Raw genomic sequence first — 20,612 nt, forward strand, 5'->3', positions numbered from 1 at the left:
GAGAAGAAATTATGTGGACGCCAGAAAGCAAGACTTTCTAAGACTTTGCAAGTGAGTGGAATTATGAACGAGAGGAGGTGAATAAGCGTATTATGCGGACTGCTAAAGAAGAGAGACAAAGAGAGAGAAATAATGCGGACATGATAAGTGTAATGGGGTGAAAACAACAGATTACACATTTGTCACCACGTCTTGTATGTGTGAGTATGTGTAATGTGTTAGCAGGGCTGCCAAGAGGAATTCAGGGCCCCGGTACAACAAATTCATGGGGCCAGCCTTATAGTTGAGTATGTGTGGTCATGCATTTGGGGGCGTGGCAAATGCGCCATTAGGGCGTGGCTAGCACATCAAAATCACTAGTCTCTCAATTCGCCGGAGCGTCACATATGTCCAAGCACTCCTGACTTTAAGGACATCTAGCACCACAGTGTAGTATACAAAGAATGCAGTGTGTACACAAAGAGTTCAGTCTTGGCCTGCACCCTACATTGGACACAACACTCACCAAAAATTTCCATTGTCCCTACTAGAATCACAACATTTCACATACTGTCCTGCTCTCTCCTACCTGTTCTTCTCACTTTCACCACCTGTGGCTGCATGTTTCTTTAGTTGCAACTTGTCTGGATCCTGGAATGCTGGGGGCCCTATTTGGGAAAAAATGGCTACATTTGATAATTCCAAACAACCCTGGCGTTAAATCAATACCACCCATGATTAATAATAAGGCCTTCCTCCAGCTCCAATATTACAATAATGTGCCCCTTCATCATCGCCATGCCTTATGATCACACTGCGCCCTCCATGTTGCTTTTGCCCCCTTCATATGGCTCCCCTTCCTTTTTCAATCCCACTGTGCCATGCCTCCCCCCCTTTTAAACCCCTCTATAACAGGCCCCCATCATTTTTTAACCCCTCTATGACAGGCCCCCCTCATTTTTTAACCCCTCTATGACAGGCCCCCTTTGTTTTTTAACCCCTCTGACAGGCCCCACCTCATTTTTTAACCCCTCTATGATAGCCCCCCCTCGTTTTTTAACCCCTCTATGACAGGCCCCCCCCTCATTTTTTAACCCCTCTATGACAGCCCCCCATTTTCCTCCCTTTACTTACCTTTTCCTTTTCTTCTCTCTTGGTCCTCTCTGCTGCTCTGTGCTCCATTGCTCCAGACTGACTGAATGCTGGGAGTGACATGATGACGTCACACCCGGCATTCAGACAGTCTGAATGGAGCACAGAGCAGCAGAGAGGAGGGACGCCGGCGCCGCGATCACGTGAGTGTTAATATTATTTTTTTTACTACCCTGCTCCCCCCACCAACAACCGAGCCCCCCCTCCCTGCCCCCTCCGCAAAAAAAAAAAAAAAACAACAAAAAAAAGTAGTTTTGAAAAAAAAAACAAAAAAAAACCTCGGCGCGAGGGCCCGGGCCGGGCCCCCTGGCATGCCCGGCCCCGGGTAATTAGTACCCACCCCCCACCCTCTCGGTGGCCCAGTGTGTAAGGTGGGGAAAAGTGTGGATATGAATGGAGTCGATGTTCCACCTCTTTCTCACTGAAAAGCAGAAAGAGGCGATAGAAACATATTAGTAGAATGTGTGCTTCTTAATCTTTTGTGACACTGAAGAATAGAGTAGTTGAAATCACAGAGACTATAACCCCAGCATTATGAAAAGGTAGATGGGCATAATTCTACCCTGCTGAAGTACTGATAATGTATTGTACTGTTATAGCATCCAAATGTAAAGATCTAGGAGTTTACCAATTTCAGTTTCATCTTAGGTTCTTGAAATTCAAAAGTAGATGCACTGTCAAGTCAGTCTGAAATATCAGTAGCTTCACCACAACCGCCAAAGTCTATTTTTCCTAAATGATCTATTCTTTCCACTGTTGTTTTTGGCCCTTTACATACATTTATCATGGCAGCTACATAGATTCAAAATAGATACCTTAGAATTATAATACAAGCAGATACATGTCTCCAGGCCCTTTCAGAGGTTCATAGAGGCCCGGGGGAACCCACCCCCTTTTCTTAAACAAAAAGTATTTTACATTCATTTTATTGCTTAATTTTCTTAAAATTAACAAATAAATACTATATACATATACTGATTTACAGGACTATTGGAGATTTCAAATTAGAAGTGCTTTTTTAGCTTCTTTTTTTTATACAAATGCAGCAAACATTTTGGAAAAATCCAACTTTCGTGTCGCAGTTAATATTGGGCATGGCCAGTCTATTCAATCGATCTGGCCCCATAGTTGAGCGATGATAGTTTTTTACGTTCTTCAGCACACTGAATGCTCGTTCACCAGAAACAACAGATGCTGGCAAACTGAGGAAAATGTGCAAAGCATTTGTGATGTTGGGAAACACCCCCGAAGGTACTAGTTCTATTATTTCTGTAAGAAATTTCTTTGGCTTGCTTTTCGCTTGCTCTAGTACTATAAATTCACTTCAAGAGAGAATCAGTGAAATCTTGGACAATATCTTTCTTGTATTGTTGCCAAAATTTTCAGATGCGGAGCACAGGTCTTCATTACTCATTTTGTTGAACTCCCAAAGAAATGTAAACAATTTACAAATTACTTACAATAAAGTAAATCGACAATAAAGACCAGACAGGATGGAGTCTACAACTACATAGAAAATGTTGACCCTATAGTGCTTTTCGGCACCTGATTAAGTAGGTAAGTGACAACTAGTAAAGAACTCGGTTTGAATCTCAATGTTTTTGCTACAATTTTGCACTCTATGACGATCTCATCCCATTTATCGCACATTTGTTCAATGTCTTTGATAAAACATTTCAAGTTGTCCAGCTCCACCTCCAATGTAGTATTGCATGCTTAAAAAATGAAGGTAGTTTGGTCGATCATTGTAAGTAGCTTTATCCATAAAGATGACATTAGAAAAAGTTCAAATTTCAAAAATGACTTCTTAATGGAATGAATTGCTGATCGAGTTTGTTCAGTGAGATTGAAGACCTCAATATTTGATAAAGCCGTTCCCATAGAATGCAAATTATGTGCAACTGGTTTAATAGAATCAATGCGTGCAGACCATCTAGTTGTAGATGTATTATGAAGTGAAGCAGAGAGATACTCTTTCAGAATTTCTCACCTTTGTGGAGAGGAACTGAAAATATTGTACATTTGTTGCACAGTTCCAAAGTAAGTAATAGCCTCCTTACGAGATTCAGCACACACTAAAACACAGGTTTAGCGTGTGGTTTCCACAGCTGGTGAAAGTACATTATGAGTCCAGTCCAGTTTCCTATATACAAACAACCTATTCCCTTGCAAAGCTGCGAATCACTCACCCTGGCAAATCGCAAGGACAAGTGACATTATCATGTGTCTGTGGGGATAGAGGTATCATACAAAGAGAGAGCAATAAGTGCATGTGCTACAGCGCGTTATGCCAATTTAACCAGTTAACATTTTAGGTGATATGTTTGAATTTTTATTACTTGGGAATTGCCAAATTAGCAAATGGATAAATGTAGAGAAAAAAAGTTAGAAAATTTTGAGCCACCCTGCCAGTCAGAGGCTCGTGGAAATTTCTCCCCTAGCCCCTCCCCCTCCTCTCTGCTAGGGCCTGCATGTCTCACATATAGATACAGATTGTTTGTTCCCACTGAAAAATTACAAAGAGAGGTCTTACGGTAATGCTTTAACTGCCAGTCACATATGTGTCTGTAAAACTCTGGAATTCATCAGTTGACATTACTGTTGGCCAGCTATCTAGCACACAGTGTGAGAATATCTTACATCCTGTTCCACTTGTGCCAAGAATAAGATTCCTCATGTTCATCCAGCTAGCTTTACAGACTCCATGGGTGTTCAAAGGATTTCATATCTGACAAAGGTGATCAGCTTACCATATGGTTTTGGAAGACCTGTTCTGATATGCCCCAAATAAGCCCACTATACAATATCATAAAACCTGACAGTGACAGTGTCAGTTTAATATTTGTAATGTCAAAACTTGGTGTTTTATTAATCCTCTTTACTTGAAACTAAGCACTTATGGACCTCATTTAGAGTTAGGAGAAAATGAAAAAAAGAGCACATGTGCACTTTAGCAAAACCATGTTGATCTGCTGAGTTGGCGGACAAAGTTAAAATGTGGGAAAAGATTTACGGGTAAATTTCTCAAACTGTGAGTTTCTGGTGGGTTTGAAAAGTGGAGATTTTAGCTATCATTTTGTAGAATGCACTAAATAAATGATAGCTAGAATCTGATTGGTTGCTATAGGCAGCATCTCCACTTTTCAAACTCGCCGGAAACGCGCCGTTTGTTAAATTTACCCCTTAGAGTTGGAAGGTGGCCTCTCCTAGCTCAACTCTAAATTGCAGTGTAAAAATAAAGCTGTCCAGTATTTGTTTGCTATATGGAAAACCAGCTAGTATTTTCCTAGCACGCAAAAAATTCTAAATGCATTTGCATCCCTTGCATTGCAACATAGTTTTCTGCTATTTTTTTGCTTTGCTCATAACTGTAAATGACGCCCTTATGAATGTAAAAAAAATCTTAATGTGAGTTACTGAATGGGAGTGCCAGTCCGGTAGCTAAATATGTTTCGATCCTTCTTGCCTGGCTGAACAGTCTTCCTTAACATGATAAATAAAAATTACTAATTTATCGTCATTTTAATACAGTTTCCTTTGTGCGAAAAATCGGAAAAGTTTTATATGAAATTTACTTCAATAAAAATATACATTGTTTTTTATTTTATTGTTAATGTTTACAAAGAGGACTAATTCAAACTGTTACATTTTTTTATGGTAAAAAAAGAAACTATATTCCAAAATATATTTGCTGAAGAGAATAAGCGTCATCAAAATGTTCTGCTTTTGATTATCTACAGGTGTTCAGAAACAGGTCACGTCTAAAAAACACTAACCCTATGTTTTATGTATTTCCTTTCTATGGGGCAGATTCAATTCCCAGCGTTGTTCTTTAGAACAATGCGGGGCGTGAATTATTACCATTACTATGGTAATTTTAATGCAGATTTTTACTCGTGGCTCACAGAGCCGCAAGCAAAAATCAGCGTTGAAATTACCGTAGCAGCGGTAATAATGCACAGCTATTACTGCAGATTTCACATAATGCACAGGTCCTACTAGTGCTACCCTATACATTTGTTGTTATATTTTTTAATTTGGCACCTGGGCAAGTGCCTTTAGATATGAGTCTTCTATGGGAAAGGCCCTATCAGTAATGTAAATTCTGTATAAAATGTTCTTAGATGAAGTTAAGAAAAAAAAGTTATTCTAGGTCGATGCAGTGCAAAACAAAATGAATGAAATGAAAAATTGTTTGGACTCTTGACATGTTAAATTAGCATGGATTGCTACCAGCAAAAGGGTTAAAATATAATAGTAGTGTAGAAGGCATTGTAACACGAAAAACTATGAAAACAATATACAGTGAGAAATCTAAAACATAGCATAGCAAAATAATGATAGCACATGAAAAGCAGACTTAGCTTCTAAATAAATACCAGCTTGATTCAGTATTGCATTTGTATGGCACTCAGATCCCTTCTAAAATCCATTTGGTTTGTAAATAGGGTTTTAACCTTATGCTCTATTTCAAAATATCACATATAGTAAATTGTGTATTGCAACATGTACAAGCTTCAATGGCCTAAACTTTATTTACACCGAAGATTATCTGAAATAAGGGTTAGATATTTGCAAACATGGTTCTTGGTCTTAGTATTTTTGACATAGAAGTTTGAATTTGAAGTTTGAAATGTGTAATGTTAATTGACTTAAATACAAATGCTATAGTAGATGAAAACTGACATAAATGGTTACTGATATTGTAAATTTAATAAATGTAAATGTTCATGTACATTCATTAGGTGCATAAACTCAGTCCCCTCCATGCCCCCTCCCTGTTTCCAGCCATGAAATCATAGGTTGTGTCACGGTTGGCTTACAGGAAATTGATCCCTAGCCTCTGCTGAACATGGCTAAGCCCACCCACGGGCGCGGAGTCTAACAGACAGGTGGTTTTCACCAGGAACCCCCGCAAGAAGGTATGATCTTAGCTGCTCCAAATCTGCAGGTCGCGGTCCCGTGAGTGGGTGTACAGCAGAATGATGTGGGGGAGCCAGGTGAAGTGGATGGAGATGATGGAGTCCACAGACGAGTGGTATAAATACAGGCACAACAATAATATAGACTGATAGTCAGCAGCCAATGAGTCACTAGGAGAATAGGTGCTCTGTGGTATACAACGAGAGGACAGAGGCTGTCACGATGAAGTACTCTGGAGATGGTAATGGAAGTACTGGAGCAGCAATAGTTCAACACAGCCAGAGGCTGAAGACTGACAGGAGTGGTGGAAGTAACTCGTAGTAACAGCTGATGAGTCACAGATGTAGTAGCAGCTCTGAGTGGTACTGATGTGAGAACTGAAGCTGTCCCGATGAAGTACACTGGAGATGATAATAGAGGTACTGGAGCAGCGATAGTTCAACACAGCCAGAGACTGAGAGCAGACTGGAGTAACAGAGGTAACCCGTGGTAACAGCTGATGAGTCACAGATGTAGTAGCAGCTCTGAGTGGTAGTAATGAGAGAACTGAAGCGGTCACGATGAAGTACACTGGAGATGATAATAGAGGTACTGGAGCAGCGATAGTTCAACACAGCCAGAGACTGAGAGCAGACTGGAGTAGCGGAGGTAACCCGTGGTAACAGCTGATGAGTCACAGATGTAGTAGCGGCTCTGAGTGGTAGCGATGAGAAAACCGGAGCTGTCCCGATGATGTACACTGGAGATGGTAATAGAGGTACTGGAGCAGCAATAGTTCAACACGGCTAGAGACTGAGAGCAAACTGGAGTTATGGAGGTAATTTGTAGTAACAGCTGATGAGTCCCAGATGAAATAGCAGCTCTGAACGGTAGTGATGAGAGAACTGAAGCTGTCACGATGAAGTACACTGAAGATGGTAATAGAGGTACTGGAGCAGCGATAGTTCAACACGGCCAGAGACTGAGAGCAGGCTGGAGTAACAGAGGTAACTCGTGGTAACAGCTGATGAGTCACAGATGTAGTAGCAGCTCTGAGTGGTAGCGATGTGAGAACTGAAGCTGTCACGATGAAGTACACTGGAGATGATAATAGAGGTACTGGAGCAGCGATAGTTCAACACAGCCAGCGACTGAGAGCAGACTGGAGTAACGGAGGTAACCCGTGGTAACAGCTGATGAGTCACAGATGTAGTAGCAGCTCTGAGTGGTAGTAATGAGAGAACTGAAGCTGTCACGATGAAGTACACTGGAGATGATAATAGAGGTACTGGAGTGGCGATAGTTCAACACGGCCAGAGACTGAGAGCAAACTGGAGTTATGGAGGTAACCCGTGGTAACAGCTGAGGAGTCACAGATGTAGTAGTGGCTCTGAGTGGTAGCGATGAGAGAACCGGAGCTGTCACGATGAAGTACACTGGAGATGGTAAGTGAGGTACTGGAGCAGCAAAGGTTCAACATGGCCAGAGACTGAGAGCAGGCTGGAGTAGCGGAGGTAACCCGTGGTAACAGCTGATGAGTCACAGATGTATTAGCGGCTCTGAGTGGTAACGATAAGAGAACCGTAGCTGTCACGATGAAGTACACTGGAGATGGTAAGTGAGGTACTAGAGCAGCAAAGGTTCAATACGGCCAGAGACTGAGAGCAGGCTGGAGTAGCGGAGGTAACCCGTGGTAACAGCTGAGGAGTCACAGGTGTAATAGTGGCTCTGAGTGGTAGCGATGAGAGAACCGGAGCTGTCACGATGAAGTACACTGGAGATGGTAAGAGAGGTACTGGAGCAGCGATAGTTTAGCACAGACCACGAACTGAGGGCAGACTGGAACACAGGCAAACCACAAGGAGAACAGGAACCAGATCCACAGGCTGCAGGAAGTGAGCTTGAAGAACAGGTGAATCCAGGAAATTTAAATAGTGCTCCAGAAGTGCTTAGCCAATGAAAAAAAGGGAGGAGGTCCTGAAGTGCAATAAGCTTGCACCTGCACAGATCTGAATGTAGCTGAATGAATGAACTGGAGAATGTCCGATGCTGGGACATGGCAGTTTCCAGATGAATGGACTGCAGGTAACGAGACAGGTACTATCTGAGGGATTGGAGCGTTACAGGTTGTGGTAATGGTCCTTTGCGCTTGCAGATGAATTGGGCATTGTTGCTGCATTCTCTGGCGTATGGTTCGTTTCTGAGCATGTGCAGTGCGATTTTACACAAATTATGGCACATATCGGTTTTAACGTGCCTTAATGAATCAGACCCACGATGTCTTCAAAGTAAATGACTGGCTTACTCAGCCACCAAACCTGCAGCTCTATCTCAGACCCCACAAGGTAATCCGCAATTGATTTTTCTGGAACAATCTTATACATGGAGGTCTAATGCCACAGCTTTACGTGTCAAGCTTGATCTATTTGCCAGACATAAAATGTGTGGAGGATTGAGAAGATGCAGCAGACCTTGGCTACTGTATGCATTACCAGCTAGAGGAAAAATAAATAAATAAATATATATATATATATATATATATATATATATATATTAAATATAAATATATATCTATATATAAATATATATATATATATAAACATAAATATAGATATATTTATATACATAGAGTGGTCGAAGTGGAAATGTAGAAGTGGTGGTATGGAAATGGAAATAACTATAAAACTGGGCTCTACTGTGAATTTAACTGGCCCCCATACATACCCAGAAAGCAGGGCAGGTACCTCAGTAGTCGATGGACATATATACCGGGCACCCCTCATTGCTGGGCCAAATAGCAGCCAGAGGGCTGCTCTGTTGGTAGTTGCTCACTTTTCTGTTCTTAAAAGGCTCTGATACTGCTGTGTTAATGTATATATACCCACACAAACACGCGTGGAGGATTACTTTCAAGAGGTAGTTGATATGGAAATGTCAGACAGTCCCTTTCCTTACTGGGAAGAAAAGTAGGCCATTTGGAACCCCATGTACAAACTTGCTTTGCAATACCTAAGCTGCCCACCCTCCAGTGTGTACTCTGAACGAGTGTTCAGCACAGCAGGGAACTTAGTCAGTGATCGCCGTAGAAGGTTACTTCCCAAAAATGTGAAGAAAATGATGTTTATAAAAATGAACTACATCTTCCACGAGGAAGGCCTTCACCATCCAAGACATCCAAGCACTAACTGTTCTCTAATGGCGGATTCAAGCGGCGATGAATTGATAGTCTGTGATGATGACGTACACACTGATGAGGGTGAGGATGAAGCTGAAGATGATGACGATAACATCTTTTTAAAACTTTCTATGTAAGTGTAGGGTGCAATCTACCCCCAAAGAGGAAAGGGACTTGTGGCATTTTCATATCACGTACCGTCTTGAAAGGCTGCTGTTTGGGCAATTTATCCTTAAGGGTAGGGTGTCATAGACAGAGTGACCCCAAACTGCCTTTGTCCATTTCTCTTAATATTGTACAGTCTATAACGGCTGAATTTGTTGGTATTTTATAAAAGTGGAGGGGGGCCTAGAGAGCCAGAAACCAAACTGGCTTTGTCCATTTCAATTAATATTGTACAGTCTATAACGGCTGAATTTTTTGTTTTTTTTCAACAAGTGTAGGGGGGCCTATAGAGACAGAAAGCAAACTGCCTTTTTCCATTTCTTTACATATTTAACTATAAGTGTAGGGTGTAATATACATCCAAAGACAATGGCTGCATTGCCAATATGCATAGATGGAGATAAAGACAATCTGTTTTGTGTGTAGAATAAATGAAGGCCTACCAACGAAGAATTAAACTGTTTTTTTGATGATTTGTTACCTCTACAGTTAGATTAATTATCTCTAAAACAGTTGGAGCACTAAATTGGGTTATTTTAGGCCCAAAAACATTGATTTTTCAACAAAATAGCAAAACAAAACCAAACAAAACCAAAACACGCAATAGCGGTTTTGCAAAACCAAAACCAAAACACAACAGTAATCCAGATCCAAAACCGAATCCAAAACCAAAACACGGGGGTCAGTGACCATCTCTAGTCTAGAACCAAAAAATTAGTAGTCAATCTTGATTGACACTACCAACTGTCTTAAAGCACAGATCGTAGCTACTTTTATGTCATTTTAAATGTGAAGGCTTAACACATTTAATTAAAATATAATCATTTTAATATATTTATTTTTCAAAAGTATATTTAGCTATAAATTAATGCTTTATTTTTTAATGCAAATTAGGTTTTGCTTTCCTTCCTCCATAGTGGTACGAGCTGCCGTGCTACTCACGATGACTCGTGCTGCTTCTTATATCCTGGCTGAATGATATGCAGCTGGGACACTACTTCTCATTGTGATCTGCCTCTTGCACTGTCTCTTCCATCCTGGCTGGTTTCTAGGCACTGTGTTCATTAATTCAAATCTAAATCAGTAGCATAAGTGTGGGAACTGAAGGTCTGAACGGTTGTGTGCTGTGTTTAGAGCACTAGGTATAAGTAAAATGAATAAATTAATTCCTGTTCAGAATAAAACTGATGTGTAATATTTTCTTTACCCTCAATACCTTAATAGTGATTATCTTAAAAGGTCTCTCTAACAAGCAAATCTTACATGGAGAAGCAACCTGACACTAACACCAATTAATCAGTAATTACTTCACACTCTTTCTTTAGTTTCTCTTATTCTAGATCAATGTTGTAGTACATTTTTGTAGCAATTACCACAATAGAGGGATAAATGATAGACTTGTATAAAGCCACAGCAGTGAAATTGTAAAATGTCAAACTTTACAGCTTGCATAGTTATATACAGCTACAATTCATAAATGAAAGATTTTATTACAACTATCCACAAAAAAAGTAATTGATATCAATCTTTTTAGCAATTTAGACACAGCAAAATAATTTTCAGGATATCATCCACTGAAACCTATTTGAAGCTGTGTGGTTGTAATGTTTACTTTATGTGAACAGCTCCAAGCCGTAGCAGGTACTTCAAACAAAATCAATTCTAGTGCCTGTAGTTAGTGACATACACTGTCCACAATCCATAAAGGAGAAACGTAGACATAACCATAGCAATGAGCTTCTAAACTAACAATTTACATGGTTATACATATCGAGGAGATTTAGCGCTTTATCAGTGAATGAAAGGTAAAAATCCAGTATAAATGCTGGCTGCCACCCTGCCATCTCCAAGTGCCAGTCAGTGTAAATGAATGCCAACTGGCTGTTAGGAATCAAAGAGGGGCAGACCTTATTTTAATCTAAAGTAGTTTCTCTGTGTTTGGCTGCATATCCTCTCTTGTAGATGCAGCCAAAATGGCCAATGTGCTGATGGAAATCACAAAGAGGCAACTTGCAATTACTGCGCTGGCTTCTCTCTGCACGTTCTGAAGTACAGATGTATGATTGTTTTCATTGCTATGGCAGCAAGAGTCTAATTGGGAGGGAGGGGGGACAACAGATTGGGAAATGCCTATCTGAGTAACCTCTGAGAAATGATGAGCAAATACAGCATGTCTCAACCAATACTAATAATTACATATTCAAAAGAGGAGAAACTAGCCAAGAAGGATGGGCATGAGGACCGGTCCAAGTGAAACATGATATTACGCCCCCACAAGCAAAGAGAAAATATTATAAAGTAGATAGAACACTTGTCTAACATTGTTATATAGTACAGGATGTATAGCATATATTTATTGTATCCTTCTAAACCAAATATATCCTTGGTATCAGCGATGTAAATCAGTAAGTAGCACTTCTTGTCACATATTCTATAAAGGAGCTGTGAAGTATTGTGAATGCTCTGGGAAAGTATGGTGCATTTACTGTACATGTCACATGTTTTCATCAAGTGGAAATGTAGTTAGAAGTCCTGAGCTATTAGCACATAAAAGCTGTCCACCTGGTGACCAACCACCCATACAATGGTGTAACAATAGGGACCACTCTGCAATCCCACCATGCTACACAGGCACAGGTCTGCTCCGTTCTAAACCTGTCTATGGGCTTCAATAGCAGCCCTCCGTCTAACAATGGCTAATTTATATTTAAAAATGCTTTTGTGTCTACATACTTACTTTCTATTTCCCCTATTATGTTTTAATTAGAGATAGGCAGGCTCGGTTACCCGAGAACCGAACCCGCCCGAACTTGAGGTATCCGAGTAACGAGCCGAGCAGGCTCAGTACTCTCCCGCCTATACGTAATCGAAATCGAGGCAAAACTTCATCGTGACATCGTCGGATCTCGAAGCTCGGTTCTCGCGATGTTTGAAATGCATAAATATCCGCCTCCATAGCAATCCATCGCCATTTGACAGAGGGAGAGAGAAGGGTTAGGTTGCAGCATTAGAGCAGGGAGAGAACAGTTATTACAGCACTTATTACAGCAGGAAAAGAGGAGGATAGATGAGGCATTTGGGGTGTGACATATTGCCCTGTTTCCAAAAATCTATTTTCTGGTGCTGGAATTATTAGATACCAGCAGTATATATTTATGAATTTGCACTACAAGTGCTTAGGGTGTCAGATATTCCCCTCTTTAAAAAAAACAATTTTTCTGGTGTTGAAATTAATATATACCAGCGGTATATATTTTTGAATTTGCACTACAAGTGCTTGGGGTGTCAGATATTCCCCTCTTAGAAAAAACAATTTTTCTGGTGCTGAAATTATTATCTAGCAACACTATATCTTTCTCAATTTGCACTACAACTGCTTTGGGTCACATTAAAATGAATTCACAGCAGTCCACATATGAGCAGGATCAGCAAGCAGCTGCTGGCACCAGTACTGATGCTAGTCAGGGAGAAAAACAAAAACACGCAGCGGCAAGGAAAGAATGAGGCCGTCGCCTTTCTCTATTAGTGCGAGATCTAAAAATGTTACTGAGGATTCTTCTTGTAAGGTAACTCGTGACCAAGCAAGACCAAGTAATTTGGAGTCCAAAAGTGGTGCACAACTACTGTTACGTGTGAAAGCCGAGCTGCAAGAAAACAGTAAGGCATTATAGGAAAATGTATGCTCAGAATCAGAAATGACAGCAAATCCTGAGGAGAGTCCATCAACAAGTGGTATATGTAATTGTGACCATTCTGATAGTGTACCCATAAGAAGGGCCCTTTCAGCAGTTCTGCTGATGTGTGCCTGAACAGCCCGAGTGTAGCCGGTGATACACCAAGTGAGGATGACACTTTAGAATTAGAAGAGGATGAGGGGGAGATTTGTGTAGCCGACGAGGGCGCTGATGTGGATGCGGTTGATTGTGTAAGTGCTGCACCAGTGGCAGCAGTGTGGCACCAGTGGCAGCAGTTCTGGCACATGAGGTTTTGGCACCAAATTGCACTTTCCAAACAGAAGCAGGGATGACGCAGGTGGCAGACCACAACAGTTTGACATCCGGGCTGGTTTGAAAGATTTTACCAAAAAATGTGTGACCTTGCCCATCACTCCAACCAATCCTACTATCAACATGCAAAGGATGGTGGAGGGCCTAGCAGGGATTAAACTGTATTTTTCCTAATTTGCACTAATAAGATTTGTGTGGAATATACACCCAAAGACTAGTGCTCAATTGCTAAGAGTCATTGATGAAGAGGAAGACAAGCAGGCTTGTCTGTAGAGTTTGCAGGCAAATTCTACAACTTTATATCGGGAACACCAAAAGAGAAGAGCTCCATTGCTCCATTGCTAATTGTAATAGCTGAAATAAAAATTATAGGCTGGCCTGGCTTGGTCTAAATCTGCATTTACATTTTATTGTACCATAGCTCACTCAGAAACATGAGAGGTGGCAGGGTTTAGTGCTAATCTTCCTCAAACAATACTAAGTCATCCCACCATCATAGAAGTCTGTGTACTATGATGTAATTGTCGATAATGGCCTTCCGAATTGAATTAGTAGTTCATTTTAGGGCAGAGCTGTCACGATTTTTGGCGAATTCTTTTACAGCAGAGCAAATATCAAAATGTTGTGCTGACTCATCTGCATCACCACTGGGTGTCTTGGGAAAGCTACTTTTTTTTCCGATAATCAGTTGCCAGAGAAACTGAAGGAGTAGAGGTCATTACAATATGTTGATAGCTCTTGGATCCTGGCAAAGTGAAGTAAGTAGTTAATCTACAATTAAAATATAGTTAGCACATTTACTTTCTTTTATTTCATCCTTTAAATTTCTGTAGCTCCTTCTCAAAATAATAATTAAGGCAATCACTTGACTCAAGCTAACCGTGTCTGCACTCTCTTCACAGGTGACTACTTCACTGGACTAAAGTACATTCCCCTCAAATGCCAGTTTTCTTGCAGCTGCTGCATTCTCCTACATGCTGCTGCAGAAAATGACCCTAAATTTTTCGGGACACAAACAGCATCTCCTGAATGTCATTGTCATTTTTTAAAAGTTCTGTAAAACTAAGTTGATTGTGTGAGCAAAACAGGAAATGTGATGGAATCCCACCTGCTGTAATGCTTGAACAGTATTGGCGTCATTATCAGAAATGACATATCCTCAGGAGAGTACAAGCAGGATTAGGCATGTTGCAATGACATCCCTTACTTTTTGTAACAGATTTTCAGCTGTATGCCTCTTACTGAAGGCGCTGATACAAAGAGTAGCCTACTTCTGAAAAATGTTACATACTTGGGTACATGCTGCTGCTGTTCCTGCTGGTGAAGGCAAATCACCAACCCAGTGGGCTGTCACAGTCATATAATCTTTCGTTTGCCCAGTTCCGCTTTTCCACATATCTGTGGTTAAGTGTACAGTGGGTAGAATGGCATTTTGTATCCCAATAATTACATTTTTATGAACCTTCTGGTAGAAGTGAGGAATAGCTTTTCTGCTTGTTGTTATTTTTTTAACATAAGTTTCTGGTTTTCCCAACAGCTTCCCATGAACTCACTTCAAATGTCGTAACATGCATGAGGATCCTAGATGGTTAAGGTCCCTACCTCTACCGAGTGTGACTTTACAAATGCTACAAATGGCTAGACAACTGTTGTCAGGATTTGTGTAAAAATAATTCCACACTTAAGAGGTGGATTTTTGGTCTTATGCCCAGGCATGACAATGGCCTTTTTCTAATCACTGGCAAGAACTGCTGCAATCTTTGTTTGAAAGTGTATGAAAATAATATTGTGACCTATGAAGTGGTCAAAATTGAATGCAAATGACTGGAAATTATTGTTAGTGAGGTGATAATAATGTAGGTACAAAATAATACCTAAATGATGTTATTTTATCCAAAAAAATTGAATTTTTAAATAAACAGCAAAACAAAACCAAACAAAACCACAACCAAAACACGCAAGGGCGGTTTTGCAAAAACCAAAACACAAAGGTAATCCAAATCCAAAACAAATACAAAAACAAAAACACGGGGGTCAGTGAGCATCTCTTATTTTAATACAATACTCTATAATTATTTTCAATTGATTGTTCAATAAAATATTGAATATAATAAAGGTTTAGAAACAAGAAACAATGCATATAATCAAAACATTGCAATATAGTTTCATATTTATTGACATGTGTATTAATTTACACACATACTACTAAAGTGTATAATCTGATGATAGTACTCCAGTAAGGTCACATACATAAAGGTGCTGAAAAACGAAGTCTTTTATTTTGTCTTTAGAGCAACCAACGTGTGTTTTCAAATGTCCTTGCTGCATAATCTAGTATGTACTTCATAAGACCTCTTGTAGAACTCCATTATGTTGTACAGTGTTTAAATGCCTATGACTACTGCAAGCTAGGAAAGGTGAGCGCTTGTAAAAATAAAGTCTGCATGTACAGGTCCATTCACTTACATATTTTTTTGGGACTAAAAGTTTTGTAGGGTGTTTACCAGGCTTTAAAAGAATACCTGACTTTAACCCCTTGTGTGAAAGGCATATGGCAGGAACTAGGATGTTGTGGGTGCATGTAGCCTACTTTACAGATAGTGATACCAGCAGGTGGATATGTTGCTAATCATTATTCATATGTGAGTAATAGAGATAGACATACACACAAACATAGATAGAACATTATGGTGCATAACTACCAATCCCATGCAAATACAATTTCAACAAAATCTAAAAAGTAATAATTTGCACACAAAAAAAGTTAAAACACCAGAAAATACCAAAATAAATATTTCTTACATACAATTTTTTGGAATGCATAGCTGCAGAGGTGTAAATATACGATCACTGACCTCCTTTGAAGAATATTTGAGGTTTTTTTCTTGTCTCTCTTGCCTCCCTCAAGCTTGCAGCATTGTGTGTGTGTATCTTAAAGCCGTGTGCATGACTGTGAGACAAGAAATTCCTAGAATAAAAACTTTGGGTTGATGTTGTTGGGCAGGGCTGCAGAAATACTCATTTAAATATACAGCTCCAGACATGTACATACAAAGTTTGAGCCTTTGGTATCTGCTTTACACCTCCCTGCATAGACAGGATGTGAAGATGTCATTGTGCAGAGGTCTGTGAACACAGCATTCACTAATAAAGACACAAAGCAGTACAACTCATCACAAGCTTAATAGTTCAAACTGCTGGACCACACAAAACAGAAACAAGGTAAGGCAACTTCTTTGACTTTTTTTCTCTACATCATTTAGTTTTTTGCTTTTTTTACTCTGGCATTATTTGCCACTGTTGTATTATCAACAATGCTCTGCCATCTCTATGAAAGAATGTAACTATTGCAGAGTTTTCTAGTTTTGTTTATTTACGATGCTGCATTAGTGAATGAATACTAGAAAATCTCCCTCTAGGCTCTCCATGCAACTTCTGGGACAGTTTTCAGTTTCTGGAGATATACGTGGAGTTTACTTTAACAAAGCGGCACAATTATTTAATCATCCAAATTAGAAAAATAACAGGTTGTGTTCAGGAGAATAATGGGTTTGGCAAATGTGAGTATAATACATCCATTGCGGTGCTGTATTTTTAAACCGTTTCCATAATCGGATCATTATTGTAACACAGGAAACCCATGTGTATTGTTGTTATGTTATCATTGTTTTATAATGAACCTACTTTATGTAACAATTTCAATAATCCACCACTGTAGCTACAATTGTATTTCTCATTAATATCAGGATCTGCCCTGATTTAAGCATATGTTCTTTATTCTTAGAACTGTGTATAAGATTGAGATTGTTTTTATATACATTTTAGGATTTTATTCTTAACCCCACATAAACTTACTCCAAAACGACCACTCTTTTACTATGGAATAGTGCTACACCTGATGGGACCGTAAACCGAAAATACAAAACTATGCACTATTTAAAATACAATTTAGAACAAGTACAAATATGAAATTGGGATACACGTTTCTATACCACTTTAGGTTTCCTACAATAAACTTACAGCTAGAAAGTCTAGTCCCATGGTCATTAGTTATTTGAAAAACTGAGACATTTTTATAAAAATATTTGTGAATATTACATATGGCATAGTAGCATCTCTGACATCTTAGACATTGTATGTCAGATGATTTTTACAACGTGTGTTTAATTTTGAGATGAGCAAATTTGCAGTGGACTTTAGAGCCAATTGAATTTTGTGTCAGGCCAAGTTCCAAAGATACAATTTTCAAATTCTGCTTTTGCTTCACCGTCCCAGGGAATGCCACTCTGTACTGTATTTGTAAATACTGAATTACACAATTTGTGGTATGTATGATCTATAGAACAGGGATGAACGGATCAATTCATTCTGTGGTGTGGTTGGGGAATAAGTAGGGAATGCCACTGGAACACTTAATACCAAAGTCTGCAAAGGAAGCCTGCACAATCCTGTGCTCAAATGTGGAATGAGGTGAATATTCAGTCTTCAAAATTTCTCTACCTTGATTATATGTGATGTGCAAGTCAGCTTACTGGTAAATTGTAGGGAACTTATTTTAATAGTTCAAAAATGGAAAGCAGGTCATGTGTTGAGGAATTCTTAAGGTGTACTCTTAACTTTCAGTCCATAAAATGTTAGAGCACCCACTCCCATAATGATTTCTGCTTTGTAATTACCTAGTCAGGAATACAAGGCTGAATGAACTATCTGCATGCTATCCATGCCTCCTAGCACTCATGGGATGCCATTAATGATGAGCAAATCAATTCTGTAAATTCCTAAATTCTCCATATATCTATGATATGGAACTGATCAGATTGTGAATATTGCATTGAAAAACAAAAAACAAATCAGAATGCACAGATACATCACATGACCTAAGATTTAAAGACTGCCAAGTTCCCTAGGTACTGTTTGCTTTTTTTTTAATCACTGCGGCAGTAACGTACAGTGCTTTTAATTTCATTGTAATAAGTATGACTGGCATTAACCACCTATAGATAGGGGTATAAGAAGATCTTTTATTAAAGTAATTTTTTATTGAGGTCACCTTTTTTTGCCTACTTAAGGTCATTGCCCGCTGTGTCAAACAATCCACAACAAAATTAAAGGTCTTTAGCTTTAGTGATGCTAAATTATTTCTGTTCTAAATATATAAAGGAAGATATAATTATAATTAAAGTGTATAATGCCTGACAGCATATTTTATTTCACTAATATATTTTAATTATTTTGCTGGTCTCTGTTATAAATATTGACAGAATTCTTTTCAAACTCCTCACCACCACTTACAAGGCTCTCTCCCACTCTACTGCCCCTTATATCTCTAACCTCCTCTCCATTGACACTCCCGCCCACTCCCTGCGCTCGGCCAATGACCGCCGCCTCTCCTCCACTCTGATCACCTCTTCCCATTCCAGAATCCAGGACTTTTCCTGTGCAGCCCCCCTTCACTGGAATGACCTCACTCGATCCATCCGCCCCTCTCCTACTCTGTGCTCCTTCAAACGTGCACTCAAAACTCACCTCTTTCTCAAAGCCTACCAACCATCCACTTAACCCCCATCTCCTCCGCTCTTTCTCCCCTCTCTCCCATTGCCTCAACTGGCTCCTCTTGTGCCTGGTCTGTTTAACCCTCCCTTAGGATGTAAGCTCGCATGAGCAGGGCCCTCTTCCCTCCGGTCTCCTCACCTGTTCTTCTGCTCCGTGTTTTTTGCATCAGCCTGCCTGGAGTTTCTGAAGTATTGGTACTTTTTGTTTATTGTTCTGTACTGTTTTACCCTGTATAGTCTACTGTTTGTACTGTGTACGGCGCTGCGGAAGCCTTGTGGCGCCTAACAAATAAAGGATAATAATAATAATAATAATAATTGACTACTAACAATAACTTTTTATGAATTATTAGTAAAAGTATTGATTTTAGGTATAAGCGATTCAGGTTTGTTCTAATTATACTTCTGGTCATGCACTACATATATTAACTCTTGGCCTTCTAATATTTTTAGCATATTCTAATCCTGAGTATTTTGTAGTCTGTTGAGCCCTGAAGACGAAGAGAACATAAAGTGAGATGTGCGCTGACACCCGTGTTTTGGTTTTGTAACTAGTTTTGACAAAAAAAGAAAAGTTTTGGTGTTGGATCATTTAATTAAAAGTTCAGAAAAATATGTAAAATAATGTCATTTTGAGCTGTTTTTGCTCCTATATTACTGTGTATAGCATTAACATTCCTTTACAGTCATTTCCAGTCTATTTTTTAATGAGCCCTTACAACTGTCCTGAATGTCATCAATTTTGGCCAAAACTGCAACGAGTTGTCTTAATGTAGGATCTTGTCATTTTGCCATCATTGCATTTGCTTTCTCCCATTCAGTTCCAAAAATAATTAATCAGTCTTTAAGGTTCTCTAACTCCGTCACTTAGTGTAAATGTCAGCCATCATATCTCCATCTCTACATCTATTTTTTGCCAGGGCCAAAATCTGTCCTCTTAATTTCTCAGAATGTGGACTTTCAATTGTACTGTCAAGACAGGTTTTGGGCAACCAAATCTGCATCAATGTTGGTATTATCCATACTTGGGAATGGCAACTATTGGCCTATCTGAACTGTCTGTTTTACATATATTTTGAACTTCACTAATAGAACATTTAAATAATATTTATATACATTCCATATTCATATACATGGGTCCTGGGGACCACCTTCCCTGCAAGTCTCGGTCAGTCCCCTTTACCCCAGGGTTGGACAAAGCTTCACCTGGGGGACTGATTCTTCAGCCCTCCCCATAAATATATAAAAGTTCCCTTGTTTGATGTAGAAGGGCAGTATTATGGCACAGATCTACCTTACTCATAGCTCCACTCTTGGCAATAAATGCTCTGCCCATTGAGAAATGCATAGTACCAGGCTTTAAAGTTTTTGCTATGATTGCAGGGCACTTTTGTCTATCATCATCATTTATTTATATAGCGACAGCAGATTACCTAGCACGTTATCTATATATCTACTGATGCCTCTGTCCATCTAATGACATCTGATTGTTACTGCTTCCTCACTCTCCATGATGCATGCTAACATTCCAAATTTAGTGTGTGCGCAGCATTTCACCATTTTTATCTCTTACACCTTACATTAACTCTTTTGTTTTTTAATTTATCTAATGGGCTTGCTTCAGTTAGTGGCATGGCAGATGACATTTCTTTTGCAGTCGCTGCAATGTTCTTCATGCGG

At 39.5% G+C, this 20,612-nt stretch overlaps 2 protein-coding genes across 2 annotated transcripts in view; one reads left to right on the top strand and one right to left on the bottom strand.

Annotated features, from left to right (window-relative positions):
* Window positions 1-16,496, bottom strand: part of LOC142151976 (dual oxidase 1-like) — a 114,029-nt gene extending 97,533 nt beyond the window's left edge. The window contains exon 1 of the mRNA XM_075208132.1: window positions 16,236-16,496. The gene's annotated coding sequence lies outside the window, so the exon portion shown is untranslated. The remainder of the gene's footprint in view (window positions 1-16,235) is intronic.
* LOC142151978 (dual oxidase maturation factor 1-like) overlaps window positions 16,446-20,612 on the top strand; it is a 56,301-nt gene continuing 52,134 nt past the window's right edge. Inside the window, exon 1 of the mRNA XM_075208135.1 lies at window positions 16,446-16,602. The gene's annotated coding sequence lies outside the window, so the exon portion shown is untranslated. The remainder of the gene's footprint in view (window positions 16,603-20,612) is intronic.

This window comes from Mixophyes fleayi, chromosome 4, assembly GCF_038048845.1.
Source record: "Mixophyes fleayi isolate aMixFle1 chromosome 4, aMixFle1.hap1, whole genome shotgun sequence".
Lineage (NCBI taxonomy): Eukaryota > Metazoa > Chordata > Amphibia > Anura > Limnodynastidae > Mixophyes > Mixophyes fleayi.